The sequence below is a fragment of the Clinocottus analis genome, unplaced genomic scaffold (genome assembly GCF_023055335.1).
Source record: "Clinocottus analis isolate CAN_PGR_092001 unplaced genomic scaffold, fCliAna1.0.p SCAF_22, whole genome shotgun sequence".
Lineage (NCBI taxonomy): Eukaryota > Metazoa > Chordata > Actinopteri > Perciformes > Cottidae > Clinocottus > Clinocottus analis.
In genome coordinates, this window is record NW_027175954.1 from 3,101,016 (window position 1) to 3,127,723 (window position 26,708).

Here is a 26,708-nt window from a genome sequence, read left to right on the forward strand (position 1 = left end):
CAACCTGTCACAGTTTTATACAAGAATTACGAACACTGAAGACTTATTAGTTTCTGTTTGTCGTTACAGCTCCAGGCTGTTGAGAAGGCCTCAGAAAAAGTATCCCTTTAAGAAAGAGTGGGGGGAACTGTTTTTGTATTTAATTACAGCGGCAGCAAGGTGATCTAACTTCTGACTACACTCCAACACTGCAGGCACGGGGAGGTCCTCAAGAGAATAGCAAGAGCCATGCTGTTACTACCCTTCTTTTATTCAGCTCTAATAACACGACTGACAACCAAAAGTGTCACCAAAATACCCTACGGATTCAAAGAGGAATCTTTTTAGCTCGAGTATGTGTGTGCTGCCAAGGATATGGGCATCTACTGTGTGAACTATTCCCACTGGCCCTGTCCCATTAACCTCTCTCATCATGGCGGAGTCTGTAATGCTGTTAATGTGTATTTAGCTGTGGGCTGTTTGAAATAAACATATGCTCCTGCTATATTTGTCTCTTTCTCCTGAGAAGGAGAAAAAAGTCATTAACTGCAGGAAAAAGTGTTGACATATAAATGCACATAGAGCTGAAATAATGCAGTGCAGCTGTTTGTGCTAACTACCATGAACGTGAGTACAGGCTGTACACCTATGTGATATTGCATGTCTCTCTTCATAGTTTAGCGTTTCAGGATTTTATAAATGAAGGACATTAGCACAAGTATCTGGTAGAGCAGCTTTTCAGCTGCACTGTAATTAGTAAGTGTGACCTTTGTACAGCTCATTTTGAATAACCAAAACAGCTGATTTGAAGAGAAGCGGTGATTAATGACGGCAAACGCTCCGCATCGCACCCAATGGCGATGCAACCCATCCAGTCATGGCTACAGCTCGCCCCTCTCCTCAGTTCAAATCTGAGCAATTAGATCCTGTAAAAATCAAAGCAAATTCCATTCTGCATTGTCATTGCATGGCTTTGCGTCAGACAGTCAGTCGATGACGTCTGTGGAGGAGCACATCATCAAACCTTGACCGTGCTCAAAATAAGGATGGTATTTCACGATAAATCGCTTCTGTAATTTGAACTGGAACTGGCTCTCAAAAACCCAGTGGTATTTTGAATTATAGCTCGATTTTGATGGTTCAACCAAAAGCAAAGCAATGACTATCACTGCATGCGTCATGAAGTCCAGTGATACGTGCACTTTCTTTTTTATACGCAACATTATCATTACATTAAATCTCTACTAAGAAAGACAATGTTGAAGTCGATATCGATGACACGTGTAGCACTGATGCAATAAAGTTTTATAACACAAGCACATTAAATGATTATGCACTTAACGATCTTCGTCTCTACTTATCGCACAATTGAATAAAATCTGATGGGTTTAATAGGCTTGTTTCATAAATTAGATTATTTGAAAAAAAAAGGGAAAATTGAGGTTGTGCAGACTGCTTTGTGTGGACAATGGAATATAAAGTATAAATGTGACCAATTACATTTTTATAAAAAAGGAAAGGTGTTTTAGACATGTATTATTCATGGGAGGTATTCTCCTGGCAAGCTCGTATAATCGCTTTAGCATTTTCTATAATTATGGTCCAGTATATCAAGGCACTCACCTTAATAGTCTTCCAATGGGTCTTTCACTCCGTTCTATACGTCTTTTTAAGGCAAAGAAAATGCTTGAGACATTGACGGATATAAAAAGACATTTTCAAAAAGCAGCCACAGAAGCTATAAATCTTTAGTTTAATTCTGGAGCACAGTTCGTTCAAGTGAGGTGAAAAATCCATGCTTTTCTATAATCTGCAGGACTAACTTCATGATTGTGCAGAGACAACAATAAGGAGAGGCAGCTGCGGGAAAGAAAAAACTCGCTGGAGTACCTGATAAGTTCTGAAATTATTTTAAGCCTTAGCTGTCACCAGAATAAACACGAGTAGCTCCTGTTGCTGAAGTTAAGACTCCAACTACACAGAAACATCTCCAGTTTGTGGCTGGCGGAGGACCTTTGCTGCACATCTCTATCTCTCTCTCTTATGTTTTGGGCTCAAATATGACTCGAAAAATAATTACCGATAGATATAAACACTGTCAGACTTCACACATGCAGCCAGCGCCTGCTGCAAGGTAGTTACAGCTCATGTTGTAGATGTGCCTGCGTTTGCTGGTGTGAAGAGAACAAGGACAAACACTCTCGTGGTCAAATGCATGCCAAGAATTTGGATAACACCTTTAATTGCCTCTCGTGAGCCTACAAGAAATTGGCCTTGGCTGATCTCTGTTGATGGCCCGGCCACCAGGCACCTGCGTGTGATCTCTCTTATCCCAGTCTTACTCCTGGGGGACCCCCCCCCCCCCTCCTCCTCCTCAGTATGGGTACCTCGCTTCATCTTCAGCCCCTCCTCACATAACAGCAAATAAATCGCTGCCTGTGGACCCAAAGCTTAATGCTCCTCACTCTCCAGCTCTCAGGGTCACGGAGGGCACAGAAACTGTCTGCACTGTGATAAGGTGGCAATTCCAGGTCAAAGCGTTTTATAATTTTTTTTTTTGTAACTCCCTTGAATATTTCTTGGCTTCGTGTGGAAAAAAAAAAGAAGGTTTAAGCTGAAAAGAGTAAAGACGGCTGATGAAGATCCAAATCTCCTTTTCGTGGTGATTTTTATTCAACCTGGTTTGACCCAGATCTGGGGAATATGATGATGTAAGAAATGTGCTCTGATTGCTCAGGGGGTGTGACTTGAGTAAAATAAACTATTTTGACATTGACAACCTGTTGAAAGCAAAGTGTTCTTCTACCACAGCGTATTAGGACTACGGTACGAATATTCTACTTTCTGGTACGTGTATAAATGTAAGTGATTGTCTTCAAATCCAATCCAATGAAAATAGTGTACAGGCTTTTTTTTAACACCGGAATCAGGTTGGATCAGATATTTATTTATCTGGAATCCCCATTCGTTACTTCCATGGTAGAAATGACTCTTTTAATATAGAACCATTACGTTTACATTATTACATTACATTTCATTGAGCTGACGCTTTTATCCAAAGCGACTTCCAATAAGTGCATTTAACCGTGAGTACAAACTCAGAACAACAAGAATCAGGAAAGTACAATTACTTCGATAAAGTCAAACTACAAAGTGCTCTCACTAAGAGCCATTTAAGTGCTCCTAAAGTGCTACTACTGCACTAGCTTCCCTATTCAAGGTGTTATAGGGAAACAAATATGTAATTAAAATACAACGTTAAAAACAAGCGAAGAATCAATATACAAATAAACAATACAACTATAATAAAAAACAATACAATTTGGATTTTATTTTGATTCATTTGTACACGAACAGCAATGTAAAAACGACCATCTGTTGTACTTCTTGGCAACAGCCAGCGTGGTGACTTCCTGAAATCTTGTTGTCACAGTGACGTTGCCTGGCAACCACCACTAAATGCCCAGCGATGCTCTGTATGGACAAAAATGTGGGCATGCAACAAATAAGACAGAAGAGTGCTGCGGGGTTAATAGTACATATTAGTGGAAATATTTCCCTCCTATGACGTATTTACAACATGAAAATGAAATTTACAAAGAAATGTGCAGACCAGCAGTTTCATTTTTGAGTCACACAAAAGTGTGTTGCGAGCAGGAATGATGTCTTTGTTTGGGAGGTGGAGCGAGATTAGAGGTGGCCTCTTGTGACAAAAGTTGCTTCTGACCCCGGCAACCCTCCCCGCAAGTTGTCCACAGCGTTGCCAGAAGTGGTTCAAAGGCCCATGAGACAATAGCAACAAATTCTATGAGAAGAAAGCCGGTCACCATTTTGTTATCATCACCTGAGAACCTAAAAGTGCTGCAATGAAAAATGTATAAATTATGTTTCGGTAGAACTCTCCACATCGTCTTTGTATGCTTCAACTCCGCTGTTGTCCCACAACAAACCTATTCGAAGAGAAACACATGAATTGTTTGACAGAATTTTTTACAATGAATGTGGGTGTTAGCAGCACCACAATCACAGCAAAAGCTGTGTGTGAAACAAAACAGCATGGATAACACAACACTGCAGCTATGTGGACAGGTCCACTGCCGGGAAGTAAATACAGCCTAAACCCCCCATGTGGAGCTGATTCATGGTGGTGCACGCTCTCAGCTGCAGTTACGCAAAATATTCCAGAGACATTTTCCATTTACAGAAGCGTGAACGATGTTCAAGCACATTTTTATCACGATAAATAAAGCCGAGCCACTGCCACCAATGGCATTAGTACACAGTGCATAGCTGACAGAACCATTTAAGATATTTTACTTTATGTGTATTTGCTGATGGTATGGAGTCACGCCAAGGGTAAGTATGTCCCTGCACTCTTTCAAAGGCCCTTTTAAGAACAAAGGTGTTTTTTTTTATCAAGAAGCAAGAGAATATATCTAAAGACAGGTGCACAGTCTTGACAGAGGCAACACAACCAGAAAAGACCGATGCAATGTTCAAAACATCGGTGGCATTTGTAATGTGCGTTGATAGATTTGTGTGTGTGTATGTGTGCATCCTGTTTGGATGTTTTAAGCACATAGAGGACTATCTCAATCATCTGTTAGATCAGATCTGCAGTGTTGAATTTCCAAGTTGCGTTATATATCTGAGGCGCAGAGTTTGAAATGGCATTGTCATTCAACCTTTTGATGACTTTGCATTTAATACCGTCGGGGAATAATAAGCAACCGGTCAATTTGATTCAACGCAATTTCAATACTGTTAGTAATAGTGCCGTGATAATTAAAAGCAAAACAAATTACTGACTGTCCGTTCGATGCAGATTCAACCCCATGGGGGACTTTGGATGCCTGTCTGTCTGGGTAATTGTGCTGGATTGCATTATATTATATGGAATTTGCTGTCATACATAGTGCACCTGCTGCACTGGTTTAAAATTAGACTTTAAAAGTTCTGGCATCAGAGAAATACCCAGGATCCATAAACTTTTAATCAAACGAAAGCGTATTCTTTACAGTTAGCTGTAAAATATCATTTTGAAATTGGTGCAGCAGATGCTGAGGTAATATACAACGTTCTCCCCTTTGATTTCAGTGGCAACTCTTTTCTGCATTGATTCTACTGTATTATTAGAATAACATCACTCAGAAAGCCCTGTGTGTATAATCTACACAGACTGTTATTACATGAGGATGTGCTGAGGATATGTCAATCTGTGTTTTGCTCAATCAACCTTCTCCACTCCCCCAAATAGTCGTATTGAGGGCCAAAGTGAACACGGAAAGTACTGCAGACTCACAAAACTGCCAAACGCATAGCAACTCTAAACATTTACAAGTTACGCTGTCATTTATTGAGGCCACATTCTGATTAATTACATTTTTTTTTGTGATTTAATTAATTTCCACATTTTGCTCCCGGCACCGAAGGGAGCAATTAATGAAATGATTGATTTTTTTTTCTAAAAGTGCAGTGACTTCTTTGACTTCCCAGCCTGCGCACTATAGCATCAGATTAAAATGGTCCAACAAGAACAACGTGTGGCTATCGCTGTTTGGGTGAACATTATGTTTTTCTTTTCACAAGACAAAAGACTTTGGATGAAAACTGATTGGCAAAAGTACGTCTGGTCCGTACTGCGCTGGAAAACCCGAAGTCGTGACAATATCGAGCAAGCGCCACTCACGGCGGACATTATAAAAATCCCCAGTTTGCAAAGTTTAATAAAGTTTCCGAAGTGCTTGTTGGATGTGTGATTTCGAATTTCAGTTCTCGTCAACGTTATCTCAAACGTCTTTGTGATTTGAGCAATGAGACATCCGTGTCATCAGGTGACTTGAGTGTGTTGGGACTTCTCTATGCGGTTGAAACAAAGAGTGAAGGCTGAAAATTGCACAACCCTCCCCCCTACCATGCATCCAAATCTCAGTGTGAGTGTTTGGTTCAAACCACAACACTGGTGTCTCATTGGACGAGAGCCACGGGAACCCCAACGAAGTCCCTGGGACAAAGCCATGACATCACCGAGGCTATGTAGACCGCCGCATACCTTCACACCGCGCCGTCCATGCCACTCACGTTGCAAAAAGCAGGGGACACAACAATGGTGCCTTCAATTTCATTTTCATAGTTGCATCATAACCAAACCCGCTCCTGCCAAATCCCAACAAGAAACAATTTACAAAATTGTCAAGAGTATCATAATGGTTATTAGTGCAACCATCCACGAGGGAGGCAGAGAGAGAGACTAGGTGACTAGACGCAACCTGGCAGGCTGTACTATTGTCAAATTGTACTTATAATTGGTATTTCAGGAGGGACTCGCTTGACAGTCTCTGCCAAGTGAAAGCAGATAGTGTGAGTGTATCATATGGTGGATGTCAATACTCTCAAGAGGAGGAGAGAGGAGTGGACGCTAATGATTCGGCAATATTTCAACACGATCATTTCCGATCATTTTTAAAAAAAGGTTCCTTCCTACGGGCATATTGCAAGTGTGGGGCAGATCTAACATTTGAGATATTTCTGTCAGCAAACGACACTTAACACCAATTAGTCGCGTCTGAGCATTCGCAGTATGGTGCCGTTTGATGGAATCGCAGCCTCTTTTAACTCTCTCTTGCTCCGCATTCAGAAAAATAAAGGAAATACAAAAGTTATGTGATCTCTGTCTTGGAAAATATCTTGGATTGGCTTAGTGTGTTTGCAACAATAGTCACAGTCGCATGCCCTTTTCCGTCGCTACTGTACAATGTCATTGAAAACAAAGCGGGCAAATTAGAGCAGGATGGTTGATCTTCAAGCTGCTGGAGACTTTGCAGAGTACAGACTGAAAACATCGTGTTGTAATGTTCTTCCCGTCTTGTGCCGATCCTCAACCTGCCCTGTCTGAAGTGATTGTGATATCCACCAATCAGCACGAGTGCTCAGTCCGGTGCAGGGGATCTCAAGCAAATGCAGTCTGACCTTTTCTTGGAGTCTCACAGGGGATTCGAGTGTGTGAGACACAGTGTGTGGGTGTGGGGATTGCCTATTCTCCACTGCAGTGGGGCAACGAGGATTGGACAAATGCCAATTATTTTTTTCAAACTCGACTCTGTGGCTCTACCAGGTATCAACCTCTTTCGATATCAAAACATCCATTTACAAACTGTCACGCAACACGTGCAGCATAATCCAACCCTCATTTACCCAGATGTATGCCTGCTGCTTCCTAAACACATGCATTTCTGCAAAACGCCTCCCCCCACGTCTCGACATCGTTTTTTTGATTGTCCATTCACGCTAGCAGCATACGAGCAAAAATACTTTTTCTTCAAAAATGCAATATTTGATAAATTGAAAACATTTTTCGAGTGGGGAAAATGGGATGTGTAGGAAGAGCTTTGATAAGCCAACAAATCCTCCAGATTGGACGACAATATGTAGCTTGTGTGCTCCCTCTAGAATCACACATAGATTGACTAGGTTTCGGAGAAGATCGTGATTTGAACTTAATGGATTTTTTTTTAAATTTTGGGCTAAAAAAAAATAGGCATTCTCCTTTTTTGACCCATTCATTGCTTTAGTTGGCCTCTGATGTTGTTAGTGAGGTACACCTTTGAATTAAAATGAAAAATGTAAATGTAGACTAACACACACACACACACACACACACGAACATGCAGACTTTACTGGACGACTGTAATTAGTTTACCTTCTCTGTGATATTGGTAGAACATGTTGTGAGATTCTGACTCTGACTTTCATTACAAAGAGCAGATTGCAGAATGCATTTAATTTTGCAGCAACTGTAAAATAATCACCCGACCTGCCGGCATGAATGAATGTCAAAATGTAATGGAATCATGACTTCCACACTGCCTCCTTGTTTCCTCTAAGGACTGCTCATCGCTGTGTACTTTGCTGTCAAAATCTGGGCCTCTGTTCTGCGCCCAGGCGTCTTCTAGAGGCGACAACATTGAAACTAATTGTCAAAGATTTCATCATCTGACCGAATAGTTTTTCATGTCTACATCTGATTTTTCATATTATGTGTGAACAATGAATCGTAGTAGCCTATTTTGGGTCTTGCTTATTACACCACATGGTCACTGGGAGGCACATAACAGTTTTTTTTCAATTATGGAGAAAGCGTTAATTATTTTTTTAACTGTTATTTTGTGTTTTAATTAGTACTATAAGCTCATCGACAGTCCAAAATCCAATCGTATTTATAAGACAAAGAAAAACAGTAAATCAATCTATTAACAAAAGCTTAGGAAAAGATTGATTAATTAACAGACAATAAGAATAATAATCAACGAACATTGTTATTGATTAATTCTTATTTGATTGAGTCAATCCTGCCCGACCATGTTGTGTCAAAGGTAATTAAACTAAACATGTATTTGCAATGATTTTCAATATGCGGCACAACATTTTTGCGCCACATTTATACTAAAGTACAATAATATAGCTCTGTACCCCATCAAACTGCAACTCCCAGCATGCACTGTTGAGACGTCGTGATGGATGCATGTACCCATGTGCTTCTATCTATACCCTCTGTCTTATCAGCCTGAAACAGCAGGAGCTGCAGGGATCAGAGCAGCCATTTTTTAATCATCCAGTGTCTGGTGTGTGGAATTTATTTTCAAGACTCAAGAATTATTTCTATATTCCTCCTGGAAGTGACACTGTGAGGTCGTTGGCCAGAGGAACAACACTTTGTGTCCTCTGTAATGTGTGCAGCATTGTCAATTTAATGAGTGATCTGAATTCATGCCACCTTGGACCACTGACCAATACAAACTTTTTACATGCTTAATAAGGTTAATAAAGATGCAATCTGTCACTTCTGTCACGACCTCGTTAACATCAATTTAGTTGTTTCTTATCATCTGACATGTCGGGCTAAATGCTGTGAAATCCTGGGTACTTCGTCATCATATTTGAAAAAAATATTTGAAACCTGACAAACACCTTATTTCTACGGTAAAAGTAAAAATAATTTCTGCAATGAGCACCATAACATACATAAGCTCAATAGATACTGCAATAAAGTACCTTTACATGTTATTTACTGCATTCAGTCTTTGATACTATGAGATTATATAATACGATACGAATCATCGTTGTCTGCACATCGTCTGCTCTTTGGTGTCCTCTAAGGATACTGGAGAATTAATGTGAATATTAATGAATGAATTCATAATGGGAGTTCCCACAAGATTAGAAGGTATATGGTCCAGGTTTAGAAGATGGCAGAATAACTCAACTATTCCAGGCCTTCATAGATTTGTTCATTAGGTTTGTATTCACAACCTCATTTTAGGACTCCAGTGTCAGTTGCTGGCTGCCATTTCACGCGGGCACAATAAATTCCAGAAAACTAGGTTGTGTAAGTATTGGTGAAGACAAATCCCCTGGGTGTGTGGTGGAGAACCTCTAGTGGATTTTTATTTCATTTTGGAAACTCAAATCAACCTTACAGCTGCAGAGTAAAGCTTCCAGGAATTATCCCTGAGAGGATTACATTGATGTTTCCTTCCACTAGTGAGGAAGTTTTATATGAGCTGTTTTTTTTTGTTTTTTTTTAAGGAGACACTCTTTTTTCCCCGCTAATAAATGGCCATCTGTTGTGCATATTTTGGTTATTGCATTCACAGTTATAGCATTTTAACAAAAACACCCAAATAATTCCTGCATAGATTCAACGCAGCAATGTTTTGCCATTTCCGTTTTGGAATTTGGATATTCACAAACTAGTTAAAGATCTTCGGCGGTAGCCATTTTTCCTCTTCCTCAGAGAGAACCAGGCTCGCTCTTTCAGACTTGATGCTAAGCTATGCTAATCTTCAATGGATGGATATCATTTAACTCTCTGCAAGAAACTAATCCTTTTCCAGTGTTCTCACTGCCATCTCATCGGATACCACGAGGGCTACCAAACCAAACCTTTAAGGGTCTGTGTGTGATGCACAGGGCATTTTAATAACGTCAATGTAAACCCAACTTATTAATCATTAGATATTCTGAGCAATTTATGCATATAAAGTGCATGCTGGATTTGTAAAGAGAAATAAAGCTTAAGCGGAAGTTCAGTAAGGAAGACACTCTCGACACTCATTTTCATTCATGATCTCAGTTTCTGATTCTTTCTTTAATTACTTCATCTGCTGATTGAGGGCGAGGGGGTGAAGGAGAGGGGAGGGGGGGGGGTCGTTCACTTTAAATTAACCAACCAGATTGTGCCTAGTTTCCTTTAACCAATCACATTGTTGCTGTCAAACTTTTAAATAGGTTCTCGTCTCTGCTGCTGTCAGTTTTCATTTCAGTTCAGAACAGTTGTAACCCTCCTACACCCCCGTCACCTCCAATCAGCATCAGTCAGGCTCCTCATTCTTCATTGGATCGCAGCAACTTCCCTCCTTCGCCAAACCAGCAGAGTCCGGACGCCGAGGGGATTCTGCCTTAGCGGACCTCAGCGTCACTACCCCTTGATTATCCTACTTTCAGGACGGAGTCCAATCGGCAAAGACTTTGCACTATTCAAATATTATGCGATAGTAAACCAGTCTCTTTTGATAGAAATGCATGTTAGTCCATACCGATGAGGGTTAGAATAGATCCTACACAATGATTCAAACTGAAAGATGACCTTCTTCTAAGCCTCTGTGAGCACCTGTGGCGTGATGTGATGAGGCGATGCATGGTCAGTGAGCAAAAGTAGGGGGATATCAAGTTTTTTCAAAAAGGAAAGAGGATTTTCTTCCTTTTTTTTAAAGTTAAATGCAAAAATAATGAATCCCTTGTACACGATGGTGATCAATTACATGCGGATTAGTGGAGGGAGAGAGATAACGTCTAGTTCTTTAAAACGCCGAGATCAGCATACAGGCGTGAAATTATGTTCTTTATCTCAATGCCCAGTGAGTGTCTTTTGAAATAAAAGCCCTTATTATCATCTATCGTTTCTCTTTGCAGGAGTTCAAATCGTATTCCATTAGTGAATCGCTAACTGTACGTCGCCATTGTTCAATCAGCATAATGCCTCTCAAGGCCTCTCATTAGGTGCATAATCCGCACATCTGTCAAAAAAGATCAATTTCTCTGCATTGCGTTCCTGATGTCTTCACATGCTGTTTGATGAAGCCCACAAAACCTCGAGGAGGGCACTGGTTTCCTCTGATGTCTCAGTCCAGGGGATCTGATAATGAAGTCCTACAGAGAGGTGTACGGCTTCAATTTATTTTTTACATTTCCTTGTCATTAGGACACCTCGTTTTTTGCACTCCGACTTGAGTATCTTTCCTTTTTCGATTCATCATGGACATTGAAAGCTCAGCCTATTCTCTCAGACCCTGAACATGCCAGTCAATCAGCACTCGTGAATTTGTGTAGGGAAAAATAATAAAACAGGTTGTAGGGAATGCTTGCAGCTATGTTGTAAAGGTGGCTTGATGCTCAGACGTGCTTTAACAATACCGTAAGCTTAATAACATGCTCACAATAACAATATTAAGTGTTCACCATCTTAATTCAGCATGTTGGCATGCTGAATTTGCTGAACAAATTAAAGCAGATGCTAATGGGAATGTCGTTAGTTTAGCATGTATCTGTTATTAAACAAATCTATTGTATTTTAATATTTAAAACAATGAAGTAAAGATGATTTAGAATAGCCAAATCTGATTTCAGTGTGATTGCCAAACAACCCAACATGATAAGCGGTGATGGATGGAAACATTTAAACGGCAAACTGACGAGTCATTAATCAAGATGCATAACAGAGCCAATGAACCCTATTTTCTCTCATTATACAATCAACTTTGGACAACATGCTGAACCAATCAATTTAAAATCAGAGAGGAAGTGATATTGTTTTAAAAAATCATATAAATTATTAAGCTCTGACCTTTTGCGACAGCTTGATGACACCCGCCATGACGCCAAAACAAAAACAATATAATTCATTAAGGTTCCTCAACTCAGCAGAGTACGAATTAAATACATTTCAACGTTTCAGAATAATGTGATTGGCAGTGAAATACACTTTTGAGAAAGTCTACATGACTTTAAAGTTTTTTTTCTGAAATTCTAACATGTTATTAGAAGTTATATTGTGGTATTCTCGGGAGTTTATTTATATAGATTTTGCTGATCGTATCAACAGTAATTCAACCTAACAAACCCATTTTCGATCTAATCATGTTTCTATGCGTATCACCCATTTGTGTGTCCTCACACACTAACATGACTCCTCTGGTGTAAAGCTGAGTATGAGCTCAGCATCGTCTATTACATGTGGAAAGGCAAAAAGTGACGCAGCATGAAGTCAAGCATCATCAGCAGGAACTCTGAGCAACGCAGCTAATCATCAAAGACACCGACTTAAAGTCGGGTTAAGATCCTACTCAAGCTTTGGACAACTTTAATAAGCCGCCGTGTTATTTCACACTTCAAGCAATCTGTGAGGAAGTAAAAAAAAAAAAAAATCACATCATTACAGAAAAACGATTAGTTGATGGATTGCTTCTCCTGTGCCCGATCTTATTCAGCTGACAAACTGTCAACACATAAGCACCGTGGACTTGTTGCAGTGCTTAGTCGTATCTACGGATATTTCATTTGTTTTGCTTCCCGTCACAAATGCTAAGAATGTGTGTAGCTTCATATTTCATTAACAATGTCGAGTTATGGATTATGAAGTAAAAGGTCTCGCGCACTTTTGCAAAAGCTCATCCAACTCGTGACACATTCTTCAGGTGTTTTTTTCACTTTTTGGGCCTCATTAGAGCTGCTCTCAGGTCTGTGTGATTGGCGTCTCCTACGTTCTGCTCTTGCACCTGTTGAGGTGAAACAATTTACACCTTGCCAGACGGGATCCCGCCAGGTGAGACTTCCTCGCGGCCGGACTGGAAAACGTGCGGGTCAGGTTACAGGCGCTCAGAAACTAGCATGGCATAGCAGGTGAGCAGCAGCAGCAGTTCACAGTGTTGTAAATTACAATATTGAATCGAATGTTTTGTCACTCAGTCACCATAGTTAGGCGGAGTCCTTTTCTTCTGCCGTTTGTATTATTTCACTGTGCAATATATTACATTACATTTCGTTTAGCGGACACTTTTTTTTTGCCAAAGCCACCTACATTTTTGCTCTATACGCCGTAGACACAGCAACTGGGAGCAATTGAGGTTTAAGTGTCTTGCTCGAGGACACAACGACAGGGACTAGCAGGCTCGAACCACCGATCCTCTGATCGAAAAGACAGGCATGCTAACCACTGAGCCAATATAAAAAAAAAAAGGATACAGACAATAATGATGTCCTGAATCAGAGAGAATCTTACACCCTGGAGATACATTTGCTTCCAGAAGCCAGTTCCTCATAAAAGGAGCAAAATCTGTCTCAACCGCAGCCTCATTGGTGCTCTGAGGACAGATGATCTCACATTGTCAGCATAGCTCCACTCTGCATCAACCTGAGATGAGGTTGTACGTGAAAAGGCTGATCCATAGCAATGTTTCAGGTTGTTAAAAGCATATTTGGCTCAAACATAGAGTTTATGAATGCTGTCTGAGGTCATTACTTACATCACCGCCTTCATTTCACTTAAGAGAAACTCCGACCATCTTCGCATCACTTCTAAGAGGAAAGTTTGGTAACTATTAACATTTAACTTCATATTGTTTGAATCGCAAATCAAACGTTCGCATGTGCCTTTTTTAAACACTTAAACTGAGCCGAGGATATCAAGAGCAGAACAAACACAACATAATCTTTAGACAACATCCTTCATGTTGTCTAAAGATTATGTCTTCTTCTTCTTCTTCTCTATGCTCGGCTTGTTTTTCATCCCATCATTTCTTGCTGAATTACTGCAGTTTTCTCTTTGACATCCTGTCAAAACATCCGCTTAAACACCTGAAACTCATTCAGAATGCTGCACCTCAACACAACCTTTACTAATTGTCCTTCATCACGTCTCCTCCCACAGGCCGATCCCATCAGATTCCCAGCCACCTCACTGCGCTGTGCGTCCTGCCTTCAGAGGCCCCTCAGCTGCCCTCCTGCCTGGTTATCTCTTCGCCCTCCCGGCATCTCCACAGTCAACGAATGACTTTCCTTCTGACCTTCCTGATGACAATTCATTTTTTCAATGGAAAAAAAAAAAGCACATCACCGTCTCCCCGCTGAAATTCTTTTCCCTGTAAATTGGAAATTGCTCTGGAGAAGTTATCTTCGTCCTATTGTAGCTCTATCGACACAACTTTTCATTTTTCATTTTAACCTGAAAGATAATTTTATGATACAATTTACCATAATGCCTTTGGTGATTCTTCTTTGTATTTTGTTGGGCTTCCTGTCCCTAAAATGGCTAACTTATATGTAAACACACACACACACACACACACACACACACACACACACACACACAAAAACGTGATAAGTTTGATGAGCTCATCTACGACAAAGACTGTTACCTCTGAAGTCTCACACAAAACCACAGAAACATCTGGTTGAATTTCAACCTCATGAGGAAAATATAAGTTCAAAGTGAATTGACTTGCCTTCGTGCTGCATTTATCTGCATTCAGCAGCACTAAGGCAAGGCAAGTTCATGTTTTAGATCAGATCATATACACGTCAGCAATTCAAAGTGCTTTATGGGTAAGCAGAAGAAAATCAATTTAGACAATTCAACATATAAAAACAAGATGATTCAAAATAAATGTGCAGTAAATCCGCTGAAAGAACAGACTGTAGAGTGCAAGTGATCAGTAAACATCAAAGCATCTGAGAACAAGTGTGTTTTTAAGTCTTTTTGAAGCTGGCTACTGTTGCTGAGTCTTTGATTCAATCAGGAAGTTGTGTCGGTTCTCGAGCTGAGCAGCACAACAGCCTCGAGCGGCTTCACCATGTTTAGTCCTGACAGTCGGTATTACTGGAAGATTCCTCTCCAGTGATCTGAGAGGTCAAGCAGGTACGTGTACTTATGCAACATATCGGGGAGGTATTTTGGTTCTGCTCCCTTTATGGATTTATGGACCAGCAGCAGTGCTTTGAAGTCCATTCTGTGACTTACCAGAAGCCAGTGAGAGGACTTCAGTGTAAGATATGTGATCCGTTCTTTTGGTGTATCTGCGCCATTTTCTTTCAGTCCGACACTCGCTTTTTGCAGTGTTAAACTTCAAAGTATATTGTAAAAAATCTGAGGAATACAGACTGGATTCAAACCCACGCACTTAAAACGTACTTCTTAATCAGTTGAGATATTATGGCTTCCTGAGCTGTAAGCTTTCACACAGGGAATAATAAGACGACGGAGTTAAGATGAGGCTGAATTTGTCACTTTAGAAACAGAATGTTTGAATACTAATGTTGAGAAATGTTTTTTTTTGCATTTGTCTCTGCAATGACAAAACAATTGTTGAAAAAAGAAAAGAAAAATTGAGGGTCACAGGTCCTAAAAAACATTAATTTTTGGTTTGTAACACTGGCCTGACACTCCAAGCAACCTGGTGCTTTTGACGACCAGAACACATTCAAAATATATACATTCAGGTGTTTGTTTTTGCATCTGTAAATTTCTCCAATGTACCAAAAGTTGACATTCAATGCCTCATTTTACATATGACCATTACATTTCAGAAAACCTGTGATACAATAATTACCTCTTTATGTAAGCTGGGTTGGTTTCGTTGTGATATCTATTAGTTAAAGATGTGCATCCTATTTCTTAGAGTCTTGTAAAAATGTATGGAATTTTAAAACACATTTCATTGAAGGCCGGCTTCTCAAAATGTGTTTTTCCCCCTCATACTCTACTCTCCACTTCAGTCGCACTTTATATCCAAAACCTTTCACTTTTATTCTGAAGTATTTAACAGAGGGCTTTGTTCATCTATCATTCATAGCCTGATGCATATAACATTGTAGTGAAGCTCAAGCGTGAGGAAGACAATCCCTACTCCGGTTCATTCACAAAGCCAGTCCGAGTCTCGCAGCGAGACGCCGCAATTTCTGTAAGCCAATCACAGTGTTGCTGTCGAGCTCTGCTTGCTGTCGGTTGTCATTTCGGCTCGAACCGACGCGACCCTCCTCCACCCCGGGCTCCTCCAATGAGCATTCAGTCCTGCTCATCATTCATCATCGGGTTCATCACCAGTGTGTGGACTCCGGGGGGGGATTCTGATGGCGCAGATGTCAGCATCGCTTCCCTTTGCTTATCCTACGTCAGGATGGAGTCCAACCGCCGAAAGACTTTGCACTATTCAAAAATATGCAATTGTGAGACGTTATTGTTAAACTCTGAAACAAGTCTCTCCTGGTTGAATTCCCTTTATTTGTTATGGAGTGACTAAAACTAAAACCGAAGTGGTGGAGCGACTTGCCGACCAACCAACAGATGGACTTCCATCAACAGAGCGTTGACCCTGGTATGGCTAAAAAAAACAATATTGTATAGTGGTGATGGCCCAAAACACAGATAATTACCAGCAAGTCTCTTTGGTTGCATGTTCAGTGCCAATTACACAAATTGCAGCCAACTACCAGCTTGTGTCACAATAGCGTCTCATAATAAACCATCTGCTTCACCTGTTCCTTCACATTAACATCAGTTTTGTCTTTTTTCCCTTTTTTGGCCAGATGTTCCCCTAAAATGAAGAAGCCTTTCCTTTATCGTTTTGGACTTTTTAAGCATCCCTTTCACTTTTTGTATTACTGACTGATAGCTTGTTGGCTAATGCAACACATACTGTTGGCCATGTCCTCTGTATTTGTATGCAACACATGATGCACACATTACAGCACCCCCCAAAAAAACCCATCTGAAAATAACCATACTCCAACTCGACCCAGTACACTGACACGTTGTCTGTACTTGTTGGGCTGAAGTCGGGAAAAACAATTTCTATTTTGTGTGTGTGTGTGTACATCACAGGAGAATGTCAGTAGAGTGTAAAAAAAAATGCGAAGGAGAGAGCACATTAATTATTCATCCTCTCCTCCCTGCTACCTTCGGTTGCACACCGCTAAACTCCTATTTACATCCATTTATAGGAGCCCACAGTTCACAGGCTTTGACCACAGCTATTGGTGAGCGTTCACCTGGCTCATTACCTATTACCTATACCACGTACCGTGTTTGCTGGCTGTCTGTGTAATTTCAGAATAGAGTGGCTGCTGTTTTTTTTTTTTTTCCCTCTCTCTCTCTTCCTCGCCCACTCACTCGTAGCGTCTCTGGTCTCGGTGCTGCTATACGGAGAAGACAGATGTGGAACACTGTTGTATTATGATGGGTTGCAAAAAAAAAACAATCTGGGATTTGAATCTGCACTTTGGACAACAATCTAAGCCCTGAAAGTTGGGTACATCTTCAAATGCATGGATTTCTCGACGCATCCTGAAGCGCTGGCATGGACATGTAATGGGGTTACATTTAATTACAGCATCAAAAAGCTGTCTTCCTGCCCGTTCGGATATTATTGCGCCATATAAAAGGTGCCGTGAGTCTCATTTGTCAGAGTGGAGGCGATGGCAAATTCACGGTGAGCACAGTCACATTTCTTGTCATGATTGAATGACTGAAAAAATTAAATTAAAGGCATTTAGCACAGCAAAGGTCATCGCTTCGGTTCCTCGATGGCTCTGAAATACACTCGAGTGTATCTGAAAAACTACTGTGACCTTATAGCTGAATATAGACAATGCGGGAAAAAGGTTAACGTCTAATATTATAGAAATAGAGAAAGAGTAGATTGTACTGGTACTGATGTTTTAGGGAGCACGGTGCAGCATAAAAAAAAGTTAATGCTGAGGCAGGCCATCAACATGACACATAGGCCATATAGTAGGCAGAGCAAAGCATTAATAATTCATTGACCCCCACACGCCCCCATATTTTCCATTTTCTAGCTCTGTGGCTGAACTGACTTCATGTCAATACCAGAGGCCATAACACACCACTCATTAGTGCATATAGTGGATTTCTTGCTTTTGTAGGGGAATAATGAACACATAAAACCTACAGAAATGTTATAATAGGTATTGGTGCATGAATTTAAAATAACTAGAAGGGAAAAAGTCCGAGAAGAACTACACAAGGCACGATTTTAAAATAGTTTGACGGTTTAGGTTGATCGGTTTATAAAAAAAAGAACTATGTCATTTAGTATGACGATATATAATTATGCAACAATCTTAACATAAAAGGCCCAAAAATGTCATTCGCAAAACGGACGGCTTTTTATAGTTTGCTCACATGGGGTCCCGCTTGTTGCCAATGATTTAGTGTCACACCTCACCTGGAAGAACAGTTTTCACACCTCATTAAGGCGTCAGTATACTTCATCCAAAGTGCTTGACAGATAATTAAACATCGGCTGGGACCCTTTTAGCTTTTATCATCGGACGATCACAACTAGCTCGCTCTAATAAAAAACAATTTCAACCCTGTCTCCGAGAAAATTAAGGTCCCGTACGACTAAACTGCATTTTCTATTATGTTTCAAGTGGAACATATTTTCTCCTGGATTACAGTCGCAATTTTAAACACATGTAAATTGAAACGAAACCCCCCCCAAAAAAATCACTTGATTTGGTCAAATAAAACCGTGTCGTTACGTTAACGTTAACTTTTGGATCTAACTTCATATAACATTGACTTTTCGTTTCATCTTTTAAAGTCGTGTTTGTTTGTGCTACCCATCCAAACCAGCCTCATCCAGAGACTTGGACCCACTATGAACATAGTTGTTCATTTATTTGCACAAACAAATGCCACCCTGTGAATGTCTTCAAGGACAAATCGTCCAAAAGCGTCACCCGCAAGCACCCACACTTTCAAATGTGGCCATTTTGGACATAATCCCTATTCATCACTGTCTCAGCAATAACAAAACACCTGACAGAATCTCAACAGCCGCCAATGAACGTCTGGGTCCACAGAGTACATCCTCAGGGTTGTCACTCAAGAATGTGATTTGTGATCAAAGCAATCAAGACAAGATTACAGCAGCAGTATGGACTCATCATTTTTGAGACGCACCTCACTTGTCCACTAACACTGCTTGATAAAAGCTTTGTGTCTATGTGTAAATGTGTGTTACTCTGTGTCTTTGTCTGAGAGACGGGCAAAGACAGAAATTTCATTATGCTTGTTTTGTCTGAGACGGCAGCACGGTTGAAGGATTCTGGAGTAGGGAACAAAGGATCGATACAATTGTCTTTTGACATGATTAATACCTGTCGGAGAGAAGAGCGCATGTGCTTGCGTATATGTGGGTCATTCAAATTTAGCAAATAGAAACGAGTTTGTGATGAAAGATGGTTTTGAGCACCGCTGTTTAGCCGGTATGTTTGAGCCATTCTTGTAGATCACGTTTTTCTCTCTGAGAATAAAAACTTTTAGAAATAATATAAAAGTTTGTTTCTGAAGAAAAGTGTTTCTTTTTGCCCAAAAAGTAAGACTATTGTGTCTGTCCTGTATTACCATATGTCCATTAAAAGCCTCAATAACAAGAATATCCGGTACAATGAACTCACATTAATCATTTCAGCAACAATCTGTGAACGACACACGTCCAAAGCCTTCACCCATAAAGTTGATATGAAAAGTAAACCGTTGCTTGTTCAGGCTACACATCCAGCAGAGATGGAGCAACATCACAACGTATTCAGTTCTGCTTTTGGCCTCCTGATTAACGCAAGCCAAATATTAACTTGTAGCTCTTTTGATCGCCCCCAAACTCCTGAGAAAACACATCTGTCTCTTTAGAAGCTTAATGATCTCCTTTATTCACCAGCTATTCACCAGCTGTTCGCTAACTAAACCACCCTCACTTGGGCAGAGCACCCAATGGGATTTGAAGATGGCTTGTTTAGGTTGATCAGAGGTGATTATTCCCCCTCAAAAAGTTTATAATTCTATAATATTTCTAATGAAGCTGGTGAAAGGACAGTTACCTTAGCGTACAGACTGGAAGCAGCTAGCCTGGCTCAAGCCTCTAAGCATCTCCAACTAACCATCTTGACACAAACAGCATTAATCTTCATCCCTATAACTCTCAGCAATAAAACTTTTTTTTTTTGTCCCAGAATGTCAAACTATCCATTTGAAGGCAAACAAAATGAAAGCATGTTTCTCAACTGAAGCCACAGAACGAAAATTGCAGCTGTTAAGCTGTTGAAAATCTAAAGAGCAAGACTTTTGGGCAGATGAAGAGCTGCAGAGTCCACTGCGAGCTCCTGATCAGCTCCAGCCCAGTACTGCATCGTCCTCGTGTGAGAGAAATGGTGTATCAGTATAGTGACGCTAAAGCCACAGATTCTCATCCTCTATTTCCTGGGCAGGAGCACAATGAATCACTGTGTTAACTCTCAATCTTGCAGATTGAATTGTATTTTTCTTTTGACAATAATGCACAAGAGGAATTGTCCAATATATTTGAGTATGCAAATTGTCATCCTTCACTCCACACATCTGCTCGCAGTCTCACAACAGGGAGGAACTGGTTGTAGTTCTCTTTAGTGAATCGTGACTTTTCTTTCACAATCATGGAATGCTTTTTTTTTTTAAATGATTTTTTATCAAATGCAGCACATTTTGACCTGACAAGTGCTTTTCAAAAGGTTACGCACAGGACAATAAATTGTATTCATCTCACTGCATCTTGAGCATGGGCATTAAATCGTCAAACTGACAATATGATATTACTGTGTACGCTTAATTCAGTTGACACAATTTTAATGAATGCAATCTCTCTCTCTCTCTCTCTCTCTCTCTCTCTCTCTCTCTCTCTCTCTCTCTCTCTCTCTCTCTCTCTCTCTCTCTTTCTCTCTCTCTCTCTCTCTCAAAGAGATGAAAGCAAACATCCCTTTGGCAGCCATTTTTGAAAAAACAATAGAGACAAATGTAGGACCGTTTTAAACTCCACGGTGGCCTTGTTGACTGAATAAGAAGTCCCGCGACAGTTAAGTGGCCGTTCAAGATAAGATTTACATTTCTTTATATTGGAGACATAACGTCTGCCACATCTTAACGTGATCCATGAAGAAGCCTGTTGTCCTTATGAGGAAGAGTTTAGGTGTTCTGGTGGGTCATAGCGTGGGAACACAGGTCCCATGATACAAAATAAAAGTATGTTATTCAGCATTTAATAAACATGACTGATGGTTTGATTCATTGCTGTCCTGATGTGAGTCAGTGACTTCCGGTTTTGGATAACACATTCTCAGCAGCTTGACCAGTGACCCTATGATTTAGACCAGTGGTTCTCAAATGGAGGTATGTGTACCTCTGGTACATCCATTCAAAAATCCTTTATTTAATATTCAATAGAATATAAGTGTAAGTTCAGAAACAGAATTGTATATATTCTCTATTAAATCAGACACTGGTGGCACAGCGCTTGGTATTACATCTTTTTTTTTTTAACCAAAACATACTTCTTAGAGGGTAAATCACTAAAAAAAAAAAAAGGTTGAACGACAGATTTAGACTGTCGCTTTACCCTCCAGCGTCAGTGTTGGACTCAGAGATGGCGTGACTGTAAACGACAGCGACCAAACGACTCCATGAACAGATAATGCGGCTGGCATCTGAACATAACCAGTCTGACATCAGGGACACACACACTGTCCATCAACTTTGACTGTGTTTGAGCAACAAGCATCGTTGATGTAAACACAGAGGGCAGCTCCTCTCGTTCCAACGGAGTCCTGCACTTTGTCTGCCAGCCAAGTGCAGATCCCTTTAGAGAACGGTTCCCTGTGTTCATGGAGAAACATACAGTTTATTTGGTTTATATGCATACATATAGACAAAAAAATAGCTGTTTAAGGTCTTTAAATGTGGAGTTGAACGACATAGCAATGTATGCACTCATGCAGTGTGCCCATGTCTGTCTTTGTGAGTGTTCAGCTCAGTTCACTTCTTTTCCTTCACACTCCACACCTTCAATCTTGTTCTTGTTTGATCCTAAATTGGAGCCAAATAGCTTCAGGAAAAGTTTTTTTTTTTTTATTAAGTTCTAAGTTTTTCTACTTACATCTTTAAATTAATCCGCAATCATGCCCCCTATAGAATCCTTTTTGGGTGGAGTTACTTAGTGTATCTTGTTATTGTAAATAAATTACACATCTGTGTGGTGAAACAAATCCAAATCTTATTTTTTGTGTAGATAATAAGCTTTTTCATGTTTTTTTTTAAGCATCCTGTCAAGCCACACAAAAACAAATACGACCTCTACTCCCTACCGTGTATCGATAACTATGATGGGCATTAATTGATATCCGTCACGTTTTAACCTATTGATATTTCGAGAAGTTGAAATGTCTTTCAAACCGTCCTCTATTGAACTCTATCAGAGAGCATATGTCATTCAAATAATGATCTGGAATCTCTCAAAACAGTTTCTACTCTCTTTTTAAATATCAAAAATCTATTTGTGTGACTGATGAACCTCACCAGCAAGTAGTATAGGCTTTTCGGAGGAAAATATCTAAATCTCAATCCTGAAGGATGCATATGTTTTACAGAATACACTTTTTTTAAAATGATTTATCCTGACTCTTCCTCTTTGCCTCCCGGCCGTCAACCTGCTCACCGATTGGTGTTTTTGAATGTTGTTATGTTGCTCTCATGGTCTTGTCTCTCCAAGCATGAAAAGAACCTCGGAGCGAGACAGTTTTCTTCTCTGAGACCATTTGATAGCAGCGAAGCAGAAACGTGTCGCTGGGGAATCAGTGAAGCTCTGCATCCTGTTTGCTGCATCTCGACACTCAATCCGTGTCTGCTATCTGTTATGATTGTGCATATTGATTGAATGTGTCTGCTGTGATTGTGTGTATCTGCGGCTGCCATTCGATTCCTCTCTGTGCGTTTTTTTGAGTTCACTGACACTGCCCCCTGTTCTGTTTTTCACTTGCTCTGCAAGACCTCGCTCCGACAAGCTTAACAATGCTCCCACATGTCTAATTGACTTACACTTTAATCTAAACAAATGGTAGTTGTTTTTTTTACGTTCTCCAATGGTGTGCATCTGGTTGTGTCAGGCAATCTTAGGTACATCAGCAATTGCATTCATTTGTTGCTACTGAACACAAATGTTTGGTTGGTGGAAACAAGCTTGAAACAAATGGCGCTGCCAGGATTCCATTTCACTGTACGCACACGACCCGCCCGCCCGCTTAGGCAACACTACCTCGCTTTGAGTATCCCAGGGTCTGCTCAGCGAGCGAGAAAGAGACTGATTATATGTTTTGCTCCAACATTACCAATAAAACAGCGCCATGAAACTCGGATTACGGCAGGCATTGAAAAGACCAGTCAACAGGTTTCAAAACAAATGTTTTTCAGCTCAATAATAAACTACAATACATCCTTAGGGATGCCCCGGGGGTTTGGTCATTTTGGAGGAACTTCCCTCCCAACATATTGTGGTACGCCAACATTTATTCAGCACCCTCCATCAATGGACAGCGTGCACGCACTTCCTAATCAGTACACAATGTGAAAATCGTCAATATAAAGCAATATGTCAACAATGAGTGACGGCAACCTTCATAATTCAGCACTGTTTACAATGTAAGGAAGGCTTTCCAAAAGGAGATGCAGGCCAGAAAACCAAAAACAATGAGCTGAAAGAGTATACGTGATGAGTAGTCATGTGATCCATTGTGGATACGAAAGAATATTGAATGCTTTACGTATATTCAGTTCATCTTAAATTTGATTGTGAAACATTTACACAATGCACTTATTCTGTGCGATATGGGTAAAGCACGAAGAACAACATCTTCTTCCCCAAATGAAAAGGTTAGACACTGTGTTCATACTCCACTAGATGAGCTAAGACAGCGCGCTACGGTCGGGGGAAGAAACCCCCGTGTAGTTCGCTGTTCCATTGGCCTCCTCTTTCTGTGCTTAAATCATCACTTGCACATTGTCGTGATAATTTCACTCATCACCTAGAGTATCTGACCTCTGATGTGTCAGCTCTCACGGCTTAATCATAGGAGACATTAAGCACTTCTGTCTGTTCAGAAGGTTAATATTGCCATTAGAAAGCCATTATTCACCAGCAAGACCCTGAGCTCATCCCGGTCTGTGCAGAATCCACAAGTCCCCTCTGCTCGGCAAGGATAATTAGCATAAGAAAGGTTGAGGATGGGGTATTCATCACTGAGCCACGTACGAATTGTGGGCTCCATTAAGCATGTCGCTGTGAGTCAATCAACATTGTGTGTACGGGTTTTATAGAGAACTGGAGACCTGTAGCTTTCGGATGCTGAATGTAAAACAATCTCTATGCCTTGATATTAAGCTTGCATTCACTCAAATGCCCTTCATTTTCCAGCGAGATTTAATGCCGGACAAGTAGTGCTCGGCGTCACTTGAGAGTTGTTGTTTTTTGTTGCGTGGAAACATCTGTCTGCTGCTGCTGCTGGAAACAAGGGGGAGGACAGCAGTGAAAACAATGAATTTGGCAAAGCAATGAGCTGAGAGATGCTTGAGAGCTGAGGGGAACTGCAGAGTCCACTACAAGTTTATTACGCCTCGCCATCTGACCAAATGGAATATCAAAATTGAAGATACCCCGTGCACAGCGGTGCTGCCTCTCCAGTAATACTTTTCCGGCAGGGGGGGGGGGGGGTGGATTTAGTGGCTCAGCTTTATCTATTGAAGAGGTCACCCACAGGTACAAAGAAACAATGTGAACCTGACAGACAGGCACACGTTAGAAGCAATGACTCAAGTCCAATATATATATATGTATATATATAAATGGAAAAGGGAACAAGTTCAGTTTAATATACTGAGTTTATATTTTATATTTCATGACATCTGAAGAAATGTTCTCGTGAGATCAGTTCCATTCAAAGCCAATTCAATGAGCTGAATAACGTTGAACGTTGCATTCTTCATGTGTAATAAATCGGCTGCTTTCTTGCAGATAACTTTTGCCTTTTTGCATTTTCAGCTGATCTGCTGTTCACTGACTGAAAGACAATATTGCCAGAGGAAGTGTACAAATTCAACACATTTATTATTATACCAATTATATCAAACTTAATGTACACACATGGCGTTAAACCTGCGCAGCTCCATGCTCTCCGTAGTCATGCTTTCCATCAGCTGAATGTATTTTTGCTCATGTTATTCCTGTCATATCAGTATAATCTTAGCAGGGCTGAATTGGTCTGTGCATGAGCGCCCTCCTCTTCCATTAGTAAGGGGAACCGCGCCGTTCTTTCGCCCGTTGAAGATTTTTGGCGCGATGACAACCTGTAAATGCAGCAGAAACCACCGGTCCTTTCAGCGTTCACGGAGATGTCTTACCCATTGTACATTTCCAAGGAGCAGATGTCCTTTGTTAGCACTTATTTCAGCGCATTGTTCTTGAAACAAATCCCATCTGAATACGGATTTAATCTGCTCGACTGCCGGCACTTGGCTTGTCGCCACGCCGCTGCTTATATGCGCCATTGTCAGTGTTTACACTCTTGCCGGTGATGTCATACACTTTGTGTGAGATTAGAGACAACATCGTGACGGTCATGTATGTCGAGGAAGAAAAAGATGATACATGAATCTCTAAAGGCTGTGTTTTTCAAGAAGCCTTTTTGTCACCATGACTACTTTGTTAATCGTAGCATCAAATCTTGGAAGCTGTGTGTGTCTGCTAAATGGGATGTGTACGTCACACAACTGCTGTAAGCACATTCAAACTCATTCACATGCTAATCGGACAGTTTCTTCTGAACAATAGGAGGAACATTTGATGTGGCTATCTCATGCCAACCCTTTCTACGGTTCTAATGGATTAAATCTGGAAATGTTTTATTTTAATGAGAATAATGTATTTCTATTTGGACATGTTCAAATGCTTTGTTCATGCTTTTCTATTTTATTTGGTACCAGACAGATTTTACTCAAACTACCACTGCTTTTAAAACTAACAAAGCTATCCAATCCTTTCAAGATGCCTACGGAAAGCAAAAGGGGTACAAGACCTTTGATTTAGATGTCATTAAGATCAAACTTCTTTGTCGTGGTACAGACAAACTGAGTGCAGAGCAGATGAATCTCTATCATCCAAACCAAATGAAGTTGAAATTCCTCTTCCCTGCATCATTTTGCCGAGAATACTTCACGTTTTGAGTGCTTTCTTCAGTTGAGTGTGTCCCAAAACATGACCTAATTTGGGGAAATGCCCTCATCAGAAGGATCCCCACAGATGCTGCGGTGTCCCCCGTCTGACAAAATGAAGAAACCATTCAGATGAAATATTAAAACTTCCCAGTGCTATCATTTACACCGAGACACGCACAAACAAGCTGCTGCTGCTTCAGCCTTGCAGCGACACTGTACGCCCGTATGTGTCCCGCCTCTAAAATGAGAAAGAGCAATCAAAATGGGGCTCTGCACGCCTCAAATCCTAAATGGTTTCCAGCACACTGGGTGCTGTTTTTGATCAAATCCAAACTAGTTTAAAAGCCATCTGATGGATGCAGGCTTTTAAACTCTGCTAGCCATCTGTGTCCTGCAGCTCTCTCGGCGCTGCAGGTTTTGTGGTGCGTAAGAAAACCTCAATGGTAACCGTGGTACTGCATTGTGAAATGTAAAAATATGTATGATCAGTTAGACATTTATGCTTTTAATTCCATTTGAACCGAATTCACTATTTTCAGTCTGTAAAGAAGTACATATTTCTAAAACACTATACTATACTTAT